This window comes from Phaseolus vulgaris, chromosome 4 (genome assembly GCF_000499845.2).
Source record: "Phaseolus vulgaris cultivar G19833 chromosome 4, P. vulgaris v2.0, whole genome shotgun sequence".
NCBI classification, from domain to species: domain Eukaryota; kingdom Viridiplantae; phylum Streptophyta; class Magnoliopsida; order Fabales; family Fabaceae; genus Phaseolus; species Phaseolus vulgaris.
Window position 1 is genome coordinate 33,010,048 of NC_023756.2, and position 17,391 is coordinate 33,027,438.

A 17,391-nucleotide genomic window follows, 5' to 3' on the forward strand; every position below is an offset into this window, starting at 1 on the left:
AAAAGGGTTGACATAGTTTATGGTAACTCAAAACAGTATATGTGGAGAGGGATTATGGGTAGATCAGGTTCAACTATCGGAGGTTCAACTGTCGGAGGTTCAACTGTCGGAGCCAGATGGGGATGAGGTGTTGGCACTAGAAGAGAGTCATCTGATGGATGATGAGACATTTGATGATGACTATACACCTGAAGAGTTGGTGGTGGTGGTGAATATTTAGGTTCACTAGGAACAACAAGAGGAATATTAACTTGATTAGATGAAGACATAAAAGGAGAAGGACAATACTTAGAGTAAAGGGAAAATTCACTGAAGGTGACATCTGTTGAAATAAAATAACGGTTTAGAGAAGGTGAGAAACATTTATATCCTTTTTGTGATCTAGTGAACCATAAAAAGACACATTTGTGTGCCTTAGGAGATAATTTATCAAGACCAGGACTAAAATTATGAACAAAGCATGTGGACCCAAAAACTTTGGGAGGTAAAGAGTGGAGAGGGTCATGTGGAAATAAAATAGAATGAGGGATTTTGTCATCTAAAATCAAAGATGGCATGCGATTAATGAGATAACATGCATTAAGAATAACATCACCCTAAAAACGCTGAGGAACATCACCATGGATTAAAATAGTACGAGTTGTTTCAACAAGATGTTTATTCCTACACTTAGCTACCCCATTTTCTTGAGGTGTATAAGCACATGAAGTTTGATGAAGAATACCATGAGAAGCCATAAAATTTTTAAAAGAATGAGAACGATACTCACGTCCATTATCACTATGCAAAATTTGAATGGAAATTCCAAATTGATTTTTAATTTCATTGTAAGATTTTGAAATATAGAAAACAACTCATAACGGTTTTTCATTAAAAACACCCAAGTGCCTCTTGAATAATCATCAATAAAAGTAACAACATACTGAAATCCTAAATTAGACTTAATACGACTTGGTCCTCAAATGTCAGAGTGAAATAAGGAAAAAGGAGATGAAGCATGTTGTGAGACACTACTAGGAAAAGAACTACGAATGTGCTTCCCTAACTGACACGACTCACACGATAAACTAGATACATTAGACAAACTTTGAACAAGCTTTTACATCTTGGCAAGACTAGGATGACCCAATCGAGATGAATGAGAGATGTAGAATCCATAATTGCACTAACATGTGCAGAGATCTGTAGTTGATAAAGTGCATGTGACTCACATCTGATGCCAATCATCCATCTCGAACTCCGGTCCTGTACAAAAACATAATCTTTTGTAAAAGAAATAACATAATCAAGGGAACGAGTGAGACGACTAATGGATAACAAGTTAAATGGAGACCCAGGGACATAAATAACATTATCAATAGATAGATAAGGAAAAATATTAATAATACCAACACCATGTGATGGTACCCTATATCCATTGGCTATGGTAACCGAAGGTAAATAACCCGTAGTGGATAGGGAAGATAAAAAAGATTGATTACCAGAAATGTGGTTTGTGGCACCTGAACCTAGAACCCAAGGGCCAAGGGAAGTAGAGTGAATGATGCCAACAAAAAATGTACCTATGTTCAACAGAAGTAGTGGAACCAGGATTCTAACGATCCTCATACCATTTAAGAAATTCATTGAAAATAGTAGGCTGGCCTGGGATATCAAATGAAGTTGAAGTATGGTCCACAGTAGAAGGTTGCACATGAGCAGTTTGGCAACCACAACAAATTTAAGAGGACAACCATGTAAGGCATAACATCTGTCAATTTTGTGGCCAAGTTTGCCACAATGGTCACACTTTTGACACCCTTTTCCCGACTTGTAAGAGCGAGTACACTCATTATGTTGAGAGACTAAAGCAGAAGAGTCATCAACATGAGGCGTTATATTAGTGGTGTGTTTACCCCGCACACGCAGAAGGGTAGAACACGTGGAAGTAAAATTAGGCGCGATAGGAGGTCCCAAAATTTGATCATGAACATGAGAATAATCATCAGGAAGGCCATGTAAACCCAATAACATGAAGAACTTGGATCTTTGTTCTAGTTCTTAAGAAGGAGTGGGGTCATGAGGTAATAACTCATTAATATCATGAAAAAAAGCATGAAGTTTACCCAAATATTCCTCCATTGTACCATTAAGACGCTTGGAAGTAACAACTATGGGGAGATTTTGACACACACCATAAAGATGTTGAGTATCATTGTTGTATAATAACATTACTTGTTCCCAAACTTTTGAAAATGTCTCATAGGTACGAAAAATTTGTTTTAAAGATGAGTGAATGGTAGATTTGACAATAATGCATAATTGAGCATCAATTTTCAACTAATGAAAAACCTCATTTTCAGCAACATTGGGACAGGTAAGATGATCAATATAACCTTGACTCTTAAGCCATAACTTAATATCTGAGACCCAAGTGTCATAATTGGTTCCATCCAATTTGTCAATGGAGAGATGAACATTGGTATAATTTGTATAAATACAGAGATCCGACATAATGGCAACGGAAGAAGCCACAGTGGCAGCGAAAGCGGAAGAGGGAATGAAATAAGCCATAGATGATAAGGACAAATTCAGTCACTGGTCAATTGGAGGCAACAACAATGATGAAGGCTCCGACAACGTTTCTGACAACATCTCCGGCGGCGACTCCGATGATATTCTGACGGCGACTCCGGCGAGTCGGCGACGGTGGAAGCTCTAGCAAGGCAATGGGGCGGTGGCTGGAAAATTCCAGTGAATAGTGGGTTCACCAATAAAAATTGAACCCTAACCATATGCTCTAGATACCATATTAAAGAAAAAAAAAAGAATAGGGTAAATCCCTTGTGTACATTGAACACATACGGTTATGTTTACAAAGGAAAAAGAAATATAGGGGCTAAGCCCATTACATAAATAGAAATAGATAACAATATCTATAATATCTCATAATATCTAATTATATCTAATAGCAACATATACCTGTTGCAATAAATTCTTCACAGATAGAGGCAGGTAAGTGGAAGCCATGATGTTGTTGGACATGTATACTCTGAAGTTGCAGCAAAAGCATTGGAAGATGCACAGTCAAAGGAAAACACTCATACAGTGCTTTCTTTTGATAGGAGAAACACCAAATTTTTTGGTAGAAGAAAGAAAAAATCCAAGACAAGTACGACCATCAGGCCGATTTGCAGTTGGCTTTGACGAATTATGGTGTGACGGTGAGAAATTCCAAAAACCACACCTACCATGCTCCCATGTGCATGCTGCATGAAAATATGCTCACCATGATTTTACTAGGTACATCTCACATGTGTACACATTGCAACAGGTCTTTCATTTTTACGAAGGACTATTTGGTGAATGCAGAAATGAAGAGTATTGGCTTGCATACACTAGTAAAATATTATGCCCAATTCCCAACATGAAAAGAACCTCAAAGGGGAGGCCTAAGTCAAGTTGAATAAGGATTGATATGAACATAAGAGAATAACATAGTCGAACCAAAAAATGTTCATATTGTCAAACTCTAGGACACACAAAAAGAATGCATCCCAACATTGTTGGAACGTCCACTTCTCGTCTTTAATTATGTTTCATTTTGCACAAACTATTTAATTGACCATTCAAAAAAATATTAAATGAATAACCATTTCTCATTTATTTTCCTTTTTATGGTCAACATATACTACATTATTTCAATAATTAACAACAATTTACACCTAATAAACATGAAAACATTTAAAACAATTCACAATGTTAATAATGGTACAAAATGTGTGAAAAAACTGATACACATGACAATAATGTGCATTGTCACATCATTCCTCCACAATTATTTCTTCCCAGGTCACACAGAAAATAATAATGTGCATGGTCACATCACTCCTCCATAACTGCGTTTTTCTTAGGTTGTACTACACAATAACATGCATTATCACAACACTCTCCATAGGTTCTTTACTTAAGCCAGACAACACAATAATGAGAATGGTCACATCACTCCTCCATAATTGCTTTTTTTCTTAGGTTGTACAAGACAATAACATGCGTTGTCACATCACTCTCCATGGGTTCTTTCCTCAAGTCAGACAACAGAATAATGAGAATGGTCACATCACTCCTCCATAAATATTTCTCCTCAGGTCACACAACACAATAATGTGCATCGTCACATCAAATCTTCATAATTGTTTTTGCTCAAGTCATAAAACATAATGTGCATCGTGACATCACTCCTCTATAATTGTGTTTTTTTTCCTCAGGTTGTACAACACAATGACACGCATAGTCACATCACTCTCCAAAGATTCTTTCCTTAGGCCAGACAACACAATAATGTGAATTATCACATCACTCCTCCATTATTGCTTTTCCTAAGGCCACACAACAGAATAATGTGAATGGTTATCATCTTTTCTTTTAATATGCGCATGATAATACTTGTAATAAATTTATCATTTAATACACACGGTTCATTGCACACGTCATAAATAACCCTCTTTATTTTTATCTCAATCATTCTCCAGCTATAGATTCAAGTTTTCACCCACACAACACTTTGAAACCATTTAGCTAACACAAAATATATACAAATTCTTCCTTCTTTCCAAAAATTATGCTTTCATCTTCAAATGGACCATTGTTGCTTAACAAACAATGAGAATTCTTACAATTTTGATCTTGTTGTTGTCTTTGCACATGGTCGGGTAATAGAAAATGATGAAAGCGTCCACTTTGAATGTTCGTCTCCTAAATTTTTCCGCATCCCTCATAATTGTACATTCTCCCATTTAAAGGAGAAAGTGTGTGACACTTTGGGACTACAAGATAAAACATTGTTGATTAATTTGTACTACCGTCGGCCTCAACAAACCACATAAGGGCAAACGAGGTACGATGTTGTTCTGATAATAACTGATAAAAATGTTTCAGAATTGTTAACTTGGAAGTCTCAATTTCCATTTCCTACAATGATTGAAGTATATGTCAAGTTAACAAGATATGCAGAGGAAATTTTACGTCTTCTAAACGTACTGACTGCATCCAAATCTACATCAATTCAAGACTCAATCACTTCAACTAAAGCAATAATCTACTATGGAGAACCTATCCAATAGGAAGTCGAAATGACTATGGTCTAACCTACAGATGTGTCAACCCTAAAAGAATGTCAATCCCACATAACTCCTCTTTTAATCAACTATTTCACAACATATCAGAGATACTACAATATGGAGACCAAAAACAGGTTACGTAAATAAACTATTGTCGTCCAACTAGAGTTGTCAATAAAAAACTTGTACACGACACAGTGCTAATACAAAATGTTGTTGTTGTCTAACAAATGATTAATCGTTGGAAAACTACTCAACTTCTTAATCTAGGTGTGCAACGTGAAGATTCAACCACACAAATTGAATTGTTTATCCAAACTAAAAATTTACGCAGTGCAACACCACAAGAATTTGCGCAGGACTGAGGATAGTACCTACAAAAACCATCTTCACAAATCAACATCTACACTTTTATAAATTAGTAATGCTTTCATTGTTGTCATATTTATGTTATTTAAATCTCATGTATTATATTTTCCACCTTTAACTAATATATAAATTGTATTTTAATTCGTTGTTACCACATATTTAATTTATCTTTATAATTTCTTATATTTATTTATAATTAAATATGATTATATAATATTTTTATTATAATTTATGATATATATTTATATATAACACATTATTTACATAATATTTCAATTTAAATGTAATTTATTTTTTATTTTTTTTATTAAACCTAATAATAAACTTATTTACTTAATTTTTTTTATTATTACATACATATCATTAGTGAATAACTTAATTTTTATTTATTATTTTTTAAACCTTTACTGGACCAGACTTCGAACATCGGCATCGACATCGGACATTGGCACCTGTGGAGTAGGTCGACTCGGTGGTCTGGTCGCGATAGTGGGCCACGTAAGTAGGCCCCTAGAGATGTGTGTGTTGAAACGCGTATATATGAAAGGCCTATTTAGTGAGAAGGTGCATGCATGTGGTGTGTATAATACATTCGGGTATAACACAAGCAAATGTCCCTTGAAGACGCCAAGGCCCAAGAGCGTTAGTTTTTTTCAGGGGAAAGCTGCATGCATGATACGTAAAGGACTAGGGCTCCTACAAAACAGATGGGTCCCGTAACGCTGGTACATGAGTTGGTATCCTGGCGGCCATGCTGTTAAGATTGTGCACTCTAAAGAGGAAGATTATGTGCGGTTGTTGTGCTAAGATTATGTAACAATGTAACAGAATGTCCTCCCAGCAAACCTAATTTCATTAGAGATAAGGCTCTGGTGAGAGAGGGGTTGTTACAATGAGGTAACCTAAAAGCAGTCTATAAAAGGGAGTTGAGATCCCTGGTAAAGGTACACCGTTTCTAAGACTGAAACTGCTTACTTTAAGCCCTGAACTGACTTGATCATCGGAGTGCAATCCACAGGTAGGGCCCCATCTGTTCCAACGGAGCTGCTCTCCAACATCCAACAAGTACCTTAAAATCCACCAGAAATAGGAGGAGCCACCGCGTGCCTTTGGAGTCAACCGGCGACCAGGTCAACTGGCAAGAACAAAACCATTCAATTAATATTTTTTTTAATAAAATATCCAAATAATTTTACTTAATTTTTACTTACTTATTTTTATATTTTTTTAACAAACAAAAAATACCAACATTTAAGTTGATACAAACATTATAAAAATATATTTACAAATGTATTATAGTTTATTCTCCACAATTCAAATTTACTATAAAAATACAAAAAAAAAAACAAAATAATGTTACAACTTTACATTTATTTTACCCATAATATTTACTTACATCAAAATACCTATAAAATATTTTATTTCATTATCTTTGTATTGATATTTCTTTATAGTGTCTTTTGTTTTTTAAAAAGTCAAAAATTCATACGAATAACTAAAAAAGTAAACGTATGTCTAAAACCAAAAACAAACTTGGAAAAATCAAGAAAAATGTAAACAAAAATAAATGAAAAAATATGACCTGGTGAATCGTGGATTAGAAGTAATATGAGTATTGTTCTCACCGGTTGACTCGCTTGTCGGTTGACTCGAACGACAGTCTTTGGCTCGCCTGTCTCCGCCTGAGAATCAAACTTCTAGGGCCCACCTTACGTGGCTCTTCCTTACTATCAGAAACCGATGTCTGATGTCTGAGGTTTTCTTTAGAGTCGATGACCGAGGACTGGTCGGTACACAAGCCCCCCAGTCTTGAGTTGTAACTTGTTTCAGCGAAGAGACTAAGTAATCGCCCTAGGCGACCTACGTGGCACTGGGTGATAGGACGTGAACAGTGCACCGAAGTGACATCTCACCATACTTTTTTATCAGTGTACACGTGGCAGGATCAACGGCTAGGGCTCGTTGCCGCTTGCGCTCCTTCGTGTATGTTTAAACTCTTAAACCATTACGCTCCCTTCACTGTTTCATTACTTCACTTAAGCATTTCCCAAACATTTCTCGTTCCCGAAATGCTCTCTCTTCTTCTTCAAAAACCTCTACCTCTGAAACCTAATTTATTCAAAGGTATGATCTTTACTCTACGATCACTCTTGCTTTATGATTTCGATGCTCATAACATGACATAACTGTTTTCGGACTGTTTATGTTTTCTGCATTTTTCGTTTCTCTATTCTTCGTTTCGAGTCTTTGCTTTTCTGGTTTATTGAGTCACACCATCATCTTCTTCTAAACCTTCATTTTTCTTCCTTTCTCCTCTCCCTCTTTAGCTTTCTTATCGGGATGACCAGAACAAAAAACAAACCGATCCCCCCTCCCTCTTCGTTGATTACAGAGCCCTCTATCAATGGGCTCCTGATGACATTCTGGCCGAGACTTCCCAAATGAAAACCTTTAAAGACATAGAGACGTACAAGCAAGGCGAGTCCAACGATAATTTCCATGTCTTCGGGAAGGAACTCGACGTATATCTAAAGGTTCTGCCTTGTATGGGATGCGTTCTCGTGTGCTCTGGCGATCGCGCGGACCCCGAAGAGCCCTTCTTCTTCATGTACATCACCGTCTTCAAGCAAGTCAAGCTCCGCCTTCCCTTTACGGGGTTCGAGCGCGCTCTCCTTACTGAGATCAACGTGGCCCTTGCCCATCTGCACCCTAACAGCTGGGCCTTTGTGCGGGCTTTCGGTATCCTTTGCAACCATCTTGGCTATCCGCCTTCTGTGGACGTCTTCTTCTACTTCTTTGAGGCTAAGAACCCTGGAAAGAAACTGTGGATGAGCTTCAATGGGGTGGCAGGGAGAGTTCTCCTGACTCTCTTTTGGCAATCTTACAAGGTCTTCAAGAAGAAGTTCTTGAAGATATGTTGCAGCATTCATGACCCCACTTTGCTAGATGGTTTTCCGCTTTACTGGATGGAGAAACCGGGAGTCAAGAAACCTAGAAGCCTCGAGGACTTGGACCCTCCTGATCGTGAGGTGTGCCAGCCCCTTTCGAGCTTCGGAGTGGTGTTTGACACTGCTGAACTGATCAAGCTCGAGTTCTGCGCCAAGGCTCTCAAAAGCTACATTGGTACCTTTCCTATTTCTGCTTCATATTTGTTGCGAGTTGCATGCTTTTAGCTTCTAATGCTTTGTTGCCTTCTTGTGCACTTATGCTTTGTCGCCTTCTTGTGCAAATATGATGCTTAATGCAGAGAAAAGGAGGAAACTGGGTGAGTTGGTCACTCGTCGCAAGGCTGTTCTTACCGTCGTGGGTACCTCAACCCCTGCGGGCCCTCCCCCTCCTACTACCTCCGCTCCAATCTCTCCCGAACCAACCCCCATCAATCAGAGGCAAAAAGGGGTGGTGGAGGCCACTGCTTCCGAAGACGAGTATACCTGCACATGCCTCGTCTTCAAGAGGAAGAGGGGGATTGACATCGTGGCTCCATCCCACTCGACTTCAGATGGCCACGCTCCGTCCTTCAGGGACCACCCTCCCAGTGCTTCCTCTCCCCGTGAACTTGTGGTTCTCGAAGGCGGGGGGAGAGCACCCCTGGAGGTGGTCATGGCGTGGCCCCTACTGTTGATCTGCCCTCCTTCCTCCAGGAGGTTTTCCAAGCCTTCCAAGTCGGGGAAGTAGATGGCCAGGATGAAGATCTCCTAGGAGGGCCTACGGCTAGAGGTCTTGGGGCCTTCCTCATCGCATCCAGTCGCGCCTAAACTCAAGCACAAGAACTAAGGGTTGAGGTATTGAAACTGAGGGAGGAATCAACCCTTCCGACCAAGAAGTTCTCCCAGCGCGAAACTGCCTTGCACCAAGAATTGGAAAATCTTCGCCAAATCGAGAAGGATACTAAGAAGCTCCAATTTGAGAAATCTTAGGAGGCCCTTCTCGCTCATTCGAAGATTTTGCCCCTTCAGAACGAGATTATCGAGATGAAGGAGAAAGCTGAAGAGACGCAAACCAAGATGGCCAAGTTGAAGGAAAGGGCCACTCCACAAGAAGTCCACGTTGGCCAACTAGAGGAGGAGTTAGCCCACACGGTCGAACTCTTGAAGCAGACTGAGGAAGAGCTCACCAACGATGTTGATGATGCTTATGGTGCTAGGTTTTGAAGATGCCATAGCCCAGATTGCCTGCGTGCATCCTGGGATGGATCTCTCCCAATTTGATGTCACAAAGTGGGTCGTTGATGGGCAGCTTGTTGCCAAGGAGTAATCCCCTCTTTTCGTATCTTAACCACTCGATGAGCACTTTCGCTAATTTGTATATATTTATCAATGAAATCTGTTTTTCTCTGATTTGCTTTCTTGTCTTGGTTGTTATCTGTGGTGACTTGCACTAATTTTGCAAACAATGCCTTCAATGCCCTAAGTAGCACGCTTTCTCCCACCTGCTTTACCTTCTTGCGACCTTTATTGTCTTAAGGTATTGGTGATGTGCGCACAAACTCTTAACTGGCCTTACCTTCGTTGTACGAGGATAAGGAAAACCCTCACCTGTTGTTTCTGACCTTCGTCTTGCAGGGTAAGGGAAAGGTCTTCCTGTTGATCTCACCCTTGCCTTTCTAGGTCAAGGGGATGTCTTACTGATGACACTGGTGAACCATGCTGTTCTTAACCTTGACTTACAAACAAGGGAGAGGTTTTCTTTCTAACCTCGACCTTGCTCCATGAGAGCAAGAGAGGATTTAACTGTCGAACCATGCTATTCGGCCTTGGGGTTCTCTCCCAACAGGGAGGCGTTCTCCGCGAACCATCCTATCCCGATCTTGAGACTAATCCAAGTGAACGATTCGGAACTGACCTCGTCCTCACCCTTTAGGGCATGGGAGGATTTAACTGGCAAACCATACTGTTCAACCTTGGTGTTCTCACTCAAGGGGGAGGTGTTCTCTACGAACCATTGATAAGTGTCTAATTTCAGTAATATTTCATATTAAAATCCATACACTTATAAGGATTTATTGCTAATTTACATATAAAATAATCCCTAATTTATGAATTTTGACCTTTTTACATTTTTTATAATCTTTATTTGAATAAGAGTATTTTATTCCCAAATTTGGTGTTAATTGCAGATTTCTAGGGAGGATTGAAGATTTAAAGTAATGAAGAATAATTTGAGCCTAAAAGAGAAAGCTGGAAGGTCCCAAAATGGAAAAAGATGCAAAGAAAGATCAGGCCTTTTTTATGTTTTATTTTTTAGCCCATTAGCTCGACATAGGAAGCAACATAACCCTAGAAAACTAGGATAAATAGAGGGCTAGAGGCTCAACCCTAGTGTGCCAGATTGAGAGGAAAACACCATAAAGTGAATTGTAACCCAATTGGAAGAATGGAATGTGCTAGAAGTATGCGTGGCTAATTCTACCATTTGGGATTGGGAGTAATCTACTCAAACTCTTATGTATTGAGGTGATATCTTATATATTAATATTTAGTTCTTGATTGATTATTGGTATTGTTGTTTTACTTTTAACTTTCCGTGTCAAATTGAGAATCTTAAATCTGACCGAGAGGTATTTTTAGGGTTCAGACCTAAACATCAATACTTAACATATTTGAGTGCTAAAGATAGACTTGAAATGTTAATTGCCATTAACGTCTGATTGTGATTTCTAAGTTGTTTTTATAAGTATGCGAGAGATCGGTATTTAGGAAACATTCTTAAGAATTTTATATGCGAGAGATCGATATAAATGAATTTTCTACGGGCATCAATTTCAATCAAAGAACTTAATATTAACATGCTAATCAAAATACATGAGAGTGGGAGAGATCAAACCTAATCCCTATTTTTCCAATTGAAGCAACTAATTCTTTGTTTGTTTTCTTATTGATTAGTGCCAATATAATCATTTCAAACTCTTTTTATTGTTTTGTTGTTATATTTAGCGAATATTGTACTCGATAATTCACTGTTCCTTGTGGGATCGATATCCGTACTTAGGGACAATTATTACTTCTGACAAACGCGATGCACTTGCCGTAAAAAGTCATCAACCATCCTCTCCCGATCTTGAGACTTCTAACCCAAGCAAAAGGTTCGTAATTGACCTCGTCCTTGCTCCTTAGGGCAAGAAAGGATTTAACTAGCGAACCATACTGTTCAACCTTGGCGTTCTCATTCAAGGGGGAGGTGTTCTCTACAAACCATCCTCTCCCGATCTTGAGACTTCTAACCCAAGCGAAAGTTCGTAACTGCACTGTATAAAATGCTTGAAGATATATTCCTTTAGCTAAAAACTAGAATTTTGTTGGGTGACCTCGTTAAAAAACCCTTATAAGGGAAAAAGAGTGTCTCCTAAAGACTATGTACAATGCAATAGTTTAACTAAAATAAGATTTAAGGTTAGCTGCGTTCCATGTACGAGGGATCGCTTCATCTTCTAATGTCTCGAGCCTGTATGCTCCATTCCCAAGGGCCTCTATCACTCTGAAGGGACCAGTCCACTTGGGAGGCAGCTTGTTCTCTAGCTGGTATGGGTGGGCCTTCCGCATCACCAAGTCCACGACTTGGAACTACAGAGGTCTCAGCTTGGAGCTGTACTTGTACTCCACCCTTCTCTTAAAAGTTTCAGCCTTGATTCTTTCTTCCTCCCTTACTTAATCAGTAGGTCTAGGTTCACCTTTCTTTCTTCATTTGACTTTTCAACCACGAAGTTCTAGAAACGTGGCGAGTTATCCTAGATCTCTACAGGAATCATTGCGTCCGAACCATACACCAAGCTAAAGGGTGTTTCTTTGATAGTGGACTGGGGAGTAGTGTGGTAAGCTCACACAATTCTAGGAACCTCCTATGCCCAGGTCCCTTTGGCCTTCTCCAACCTTCTCTTCAGTCCTCTGAGCAGAACTCAGTTGGCAGACTCAACCTGCCCGTTTGTCTGGGGGTGTTCGACTGATGTGAACACCTGCTTTATTCCCAGCTCCGTACATAGCTTGCCCAACTGTTGGCTTGCGAACTGGGTGCCATTATCAAATACCAAACGTTTTGGGATTCTAAAGCGGCATACTATGTTCTTCCACACAAAGTGTTGGATCTTGTGAGTTGTGATCTACGCTACTGGCTCAGCCTCTATCCACTTTGTGAAGTATTCTATGGCTACCACGAGGTACTTCATCTGCCGCACCGCTAAAGGGAAAGGTCCTAGAATGTCGATCCCCCAAGTATGAAACGGCCATCGGCTATAGATCGATCTGAGTTCTTCTGGAGGTGCCTTGTGCTAGTCAGCATGTTGTTGGCACTACTTGCACCGTTGTGCATACTGTTGAACCAAGTGGTGTTCAAGCTTTGAAGAATCCAAACCCTTTGAAGGATGTTGAAGCCTTGGCTGTGCTTGTTGTTGTTGTGCTGGTTTAGTATACTTCTGGGGTAGTTTGAGTATTGTAATCCATCCCTTGATCGAATCTAAAGCATAAGCATCTCAATCTTTGTGAAAGTAAAATGTTTTTAAACTAAGTTAAAACAACCGATTGTTTTGTCGAAACAACCGATTGTTTATACTTAGATGTTTTGAGAAAAAGATTGAAAACTGTTTTTCAAATGGTTGAATTGTTAAGAACCAAAACAACCAATTGATTCGAAGAAACAACCGATTGTTTGTTTTAGGACCATAACAGAAAAATGGTTTTATCTTTGACTGAGCTTTAAATGATTTAAACTGCTTACGCTCCAGTCATTAAATGCTTTGACCAATCTTTTAATGCAATTTAAGAGTTTGTTAAGATTTAATAACAAACTATATCTTTGAATAAATTCAGAAAAACAGAATAGAGTAATAATCTGAATCTGATTTTGAAAAGAGTTTTTGAGTTTTTCAAAGAGCTGAGATTGCTGAAAGTTTGTGATTGATCAAAGTTTGTGGAATAGGATTCTGCTTGTATTGATTTCAGATTATCTTCTGTAACAAGTGTAATCCTTGTACTCTGTGAAACAAGTATTCGTTTCTGTGTTTGCTGAGATTGGTTGTGTGTTCTTGAGGGGATCAAGATCAACAATCTTGGTGTTAGTGTGTGTCTTGAGGTGTTCAGGGTCATTGTCTTGGTTGTTGTGTAAGTGATCAAGTTGTGATTGCTTAGTGGATTTCCTCAGGGTTTCTGAGAAGACTGGATGTAGCTCTGGATTTGGAGTGAACCAGTATAAACATCTGTGTGCAATCTCTCTATCCTTAACTCTTTAAATTTAGTTTTGTTTGTTGTTTGCTGGTATAAACAACCAATTGTTTCGGTGAAACAACCGATTGTTTTTCTGGTTCTGCTGTTTCTGATTGTTGTTTTTGGTAAATTGAATTTCTTATCAATTGTTTCTAGAGATAACTTCATTATTGTTTTAAAAGTTTACGAAAATCCTCTTTAAACAATTCACCCTCCTCTAGTTTAAAGCCATCCATTCTAACACATACCCTGTGCAATCTTCCCTCATGGTTGTCCAATAGTATCCTGCGCGAATGGCCTTCGACGAGAGAGCTTGGCCACCGATGTGGCTCCCGCATATCCCTTCATGGAGTTCTGCCATAATGCATGCACACTGCTCCCCACTTACACATACCAGGATAGGGTGAGTGAACCTATGTCTGAAAAACTTTCCATCGATCAAGATTTTCAGAAGATGGGCTAGGGTTAAAGAAGTGTTTATCTCAAGAAGACTTAACAAATGGAGGAGAAGATTTGGGTTCGTTAGATTTTTCGAAGTGAGGAATGTGGGGCAGCTAGAGAGGGATATAGACCATATATACATTGGTAACAAGAAGCTACACGTAAACATTCTGAGATACATGAGGAGTGAGGTGGAATGCAATAGGATGGAGAGTGAAACCAAGTTAAACATATGAAGAAGGTAAGGAACCCCAGATAGTTGCAAGAGGAGGCCCTTGTCTTTCACGAACAAAAGAGAACAAAGGAGATTTGGAAGATGAAGACAGGGAGAAAATCTTTCGTAGATGTTGTCAAAGATGATTGACAAAGGAGGTGGAAGGGGCCAATCATCAAAACAGAACAACAGGTTTTACCATGGATGGAGTACAGTGTGATTGGGCAGTTTAGAGAAGAGTTGGACTTTGAACAACTGGGTGACAAATTTGTGAAAGGAGGTACGAGCATGGTTAGAGTGAGGTATATGGGGGATAATCTTGTCCTTCTTACTCCACGAGAAGGGGACAACATGGATGAGCTGATTAATCTTAATAAGGAGAGGTTTGAGAGTGTCTTCCATTACATTGAGCCATGGTCGGCGGAGAATGTTGCGGGGCACAAAGTTGTGTGGGTGAGATGCTACGGGCTACCAATAACGTTCTAGAATAAGGATTGCTTTTCAAAAGTGGTAGGAGAGGTAGTGTCCCTAGTATCCATTGATGAATGAATGACGATGTGGGAAAACTTGGAGTATGCGAGACTCCATGTTCGTTTGCTTAAAAACTGTAATGCTAAAATGGCTAAGAGTGTGAGGATAAATGATCAAACGATCAATATCTACATTGAAGAACACCCTACAAGATTCGAAGGCTAGTGTATGTGTCACCGGAATTTATATGGTACCGGAATTTAGAGACCTATGTAGAGAAAACAACTTTATTGGTGTATAGCGGCGAGGTAGAGGTCACGTGCGGAGGGTAGAGGAGCAGATGGAGGGAGGAGAGGCTCTGAGTGCGAATAAGACAAAAGTTTCCTTTTCTAAGGGAGCTACTATGAAAAACACTATTTCACAGAGAAAAGAATCTCTGTTATTCACCAATGAGGAAACTAAGGGCCAGAAGGAGTCTGTGGAAGTTGCTTTTATTAATCAGATTGAACAAGCGTGTTTCCTTTCACATATTTACCATTTTATGCATACTGAGTTGGCTAAGTTGTTGGTGGATGTAGAATGTAGGGGTTCTCGAAGAGAGCCCAATGCATCTTTAGGCCAGGAGCGGAAGCAGGAGGCCCATCTAAGTATTGGGGGAGTCCCTGAAGAGAGCCAATTGCAAAACGGAGAAGATGAAGCGAAAGTTGTGCTCTCTAATGGAAGGAAGAATGGTTTAGAGGAAGACGGCGGTGGCATTCAAGCAGGAGGCTCGAAGCTACCTAATTGCATGGAAGAAGGATGTGGATCAGGCAATCGGTTGAACCATCCCAATCCTAAACAAGCAATTGGGCCTCCCGTGGAATTAAGGAAGCAAGTAGGTTTGAAAATGCAAGGTTCACTTAATGGAGAAGAAGTAGAAAAGGGAAGTACGTGTAAAACACCTCCACGACGGTGAAAGATGAAAGGGCTTAGCGAGTTGGGGGAGCCAAGCACCCACCCAAGGCGGTCCGTCAGGTTGAGCGAGAGATCGTTGCAGGCGAGGAAGGAGCTGGTGCTTAGAATAGGCTCGTTAACAACATCCATTTCTGATGGGGACATTAACAACTGTAACGCTCGTGTACGCAACCTTGAAGTTAGGGAGGAGCCAACCAAATTATGGGATCTAGGAAAACAGATTGGGCTTGCTTGCCATGGGGAGTAATAAGAGGTGGTCCAAGAATTCCAATGTATAAAAGTGAGAGATTTGGAGTTTATGAATAGTTTAGAGGTGGGAAATCTGAATGGTTTTTTATGTTGATTTTTAATTTAAATATAAGAGGTCTGGGGGGAGGAACAAAAGCAAGGTATCTAAGGCGATGCATGTCTACAGAGGAAGCAGAATTTTTGTGTCTCCAAGAAAAAAAAAGCAGTAGAAGTTACTGATGTTAGGTGCTACTCTTTATGGGGGGACAACAAAATCAGATGGATTCATAATGGAGGGGATAATGAAAATGGAGGTCTTCTTTCTATGTGGCACAAAGAAGCTTTTAGTTGTGAGAGCCACTCAATGGGGAAGGGTTATATAGCTATTGTGCGCCAACATGAAAAATTTGCGCACAGGTGTTGTGTGGTTAATGTGTATGGGACATGCACCTTGAAAGAAAATAAACTTCTTTGGGAGGAATTGTCTAATTGTAAAGAAGCTTCTCAAATTGCAGTGTGGTGCTTTTTTGGGGACTTTAATGCAATAAGAAGTAAAAATGAAAGGCAAGGGGCAGATGGGGTTACTTTACCAGTGAGATAAAGGGCCTCAATGGTTTTATTGAATCAAACATGTTATTGGACCTGCCTATTGTGGGGAAAAAATATACATGGTTCAAATAAAACGGTATGTAAAAGAGTAGGATCGATAGAGTTCTCGTTACTGAAGAATGGTTGTAGTGTTGGTCTATGTGTAAGCGATATGTCCAACGGAGGGAAGTCTTTGATCATTGTGCTTTGATGATTAAGTGTTTGGATAAGGATTGGGGTCCCAAACCTTTTAGATCTATTGATGCTTGACATTTGGAAAGAGGCTTTGATGGGATGATGGAGGAAAAGTGGAAGTCCTACTTACGCCATAAAAGGGCTCAAGGAAAAGTTTAAACTCTTGAAGGTTGATTTAAAAAAAATTGAATAGGGATGTCTTTGGGAATCTGAATTCTATTAAGATGTCTATTTTGCATGATATTGAGAACTTTGACTGCCAAGATAGTAATGGTCTAGCAATGGAAAGTGAGAGGCAGAATAGAATCGATTTGGTAAGGAGGCTTTGGGAGACTGACTCAAAGTTAGAATCTCTTCTTCGTCAAAAGGCTAGAACCAACCGGTTCAAATATGGTGACTCTAGTTCTAGATTTTTCATTCTTCATTAAGGTGGAGGAGAGTAAGGAATGAAGTGAAGGGGTGTTGAGGTTGGGGGCTTTTGGTTTGAGGAGCCTAACATTGTCCGTTTTGAAGCAAAAAAGCTTTTTGAAACCAGATTTAAAGCAAGAAGAAGTATAGCAATGCGAAGGTTCAAAAAGTCCTGGCTCGGATGGTTTTAGTTTCAACTTTATTAAGAAGAATTGGAACTACCACTACAAGA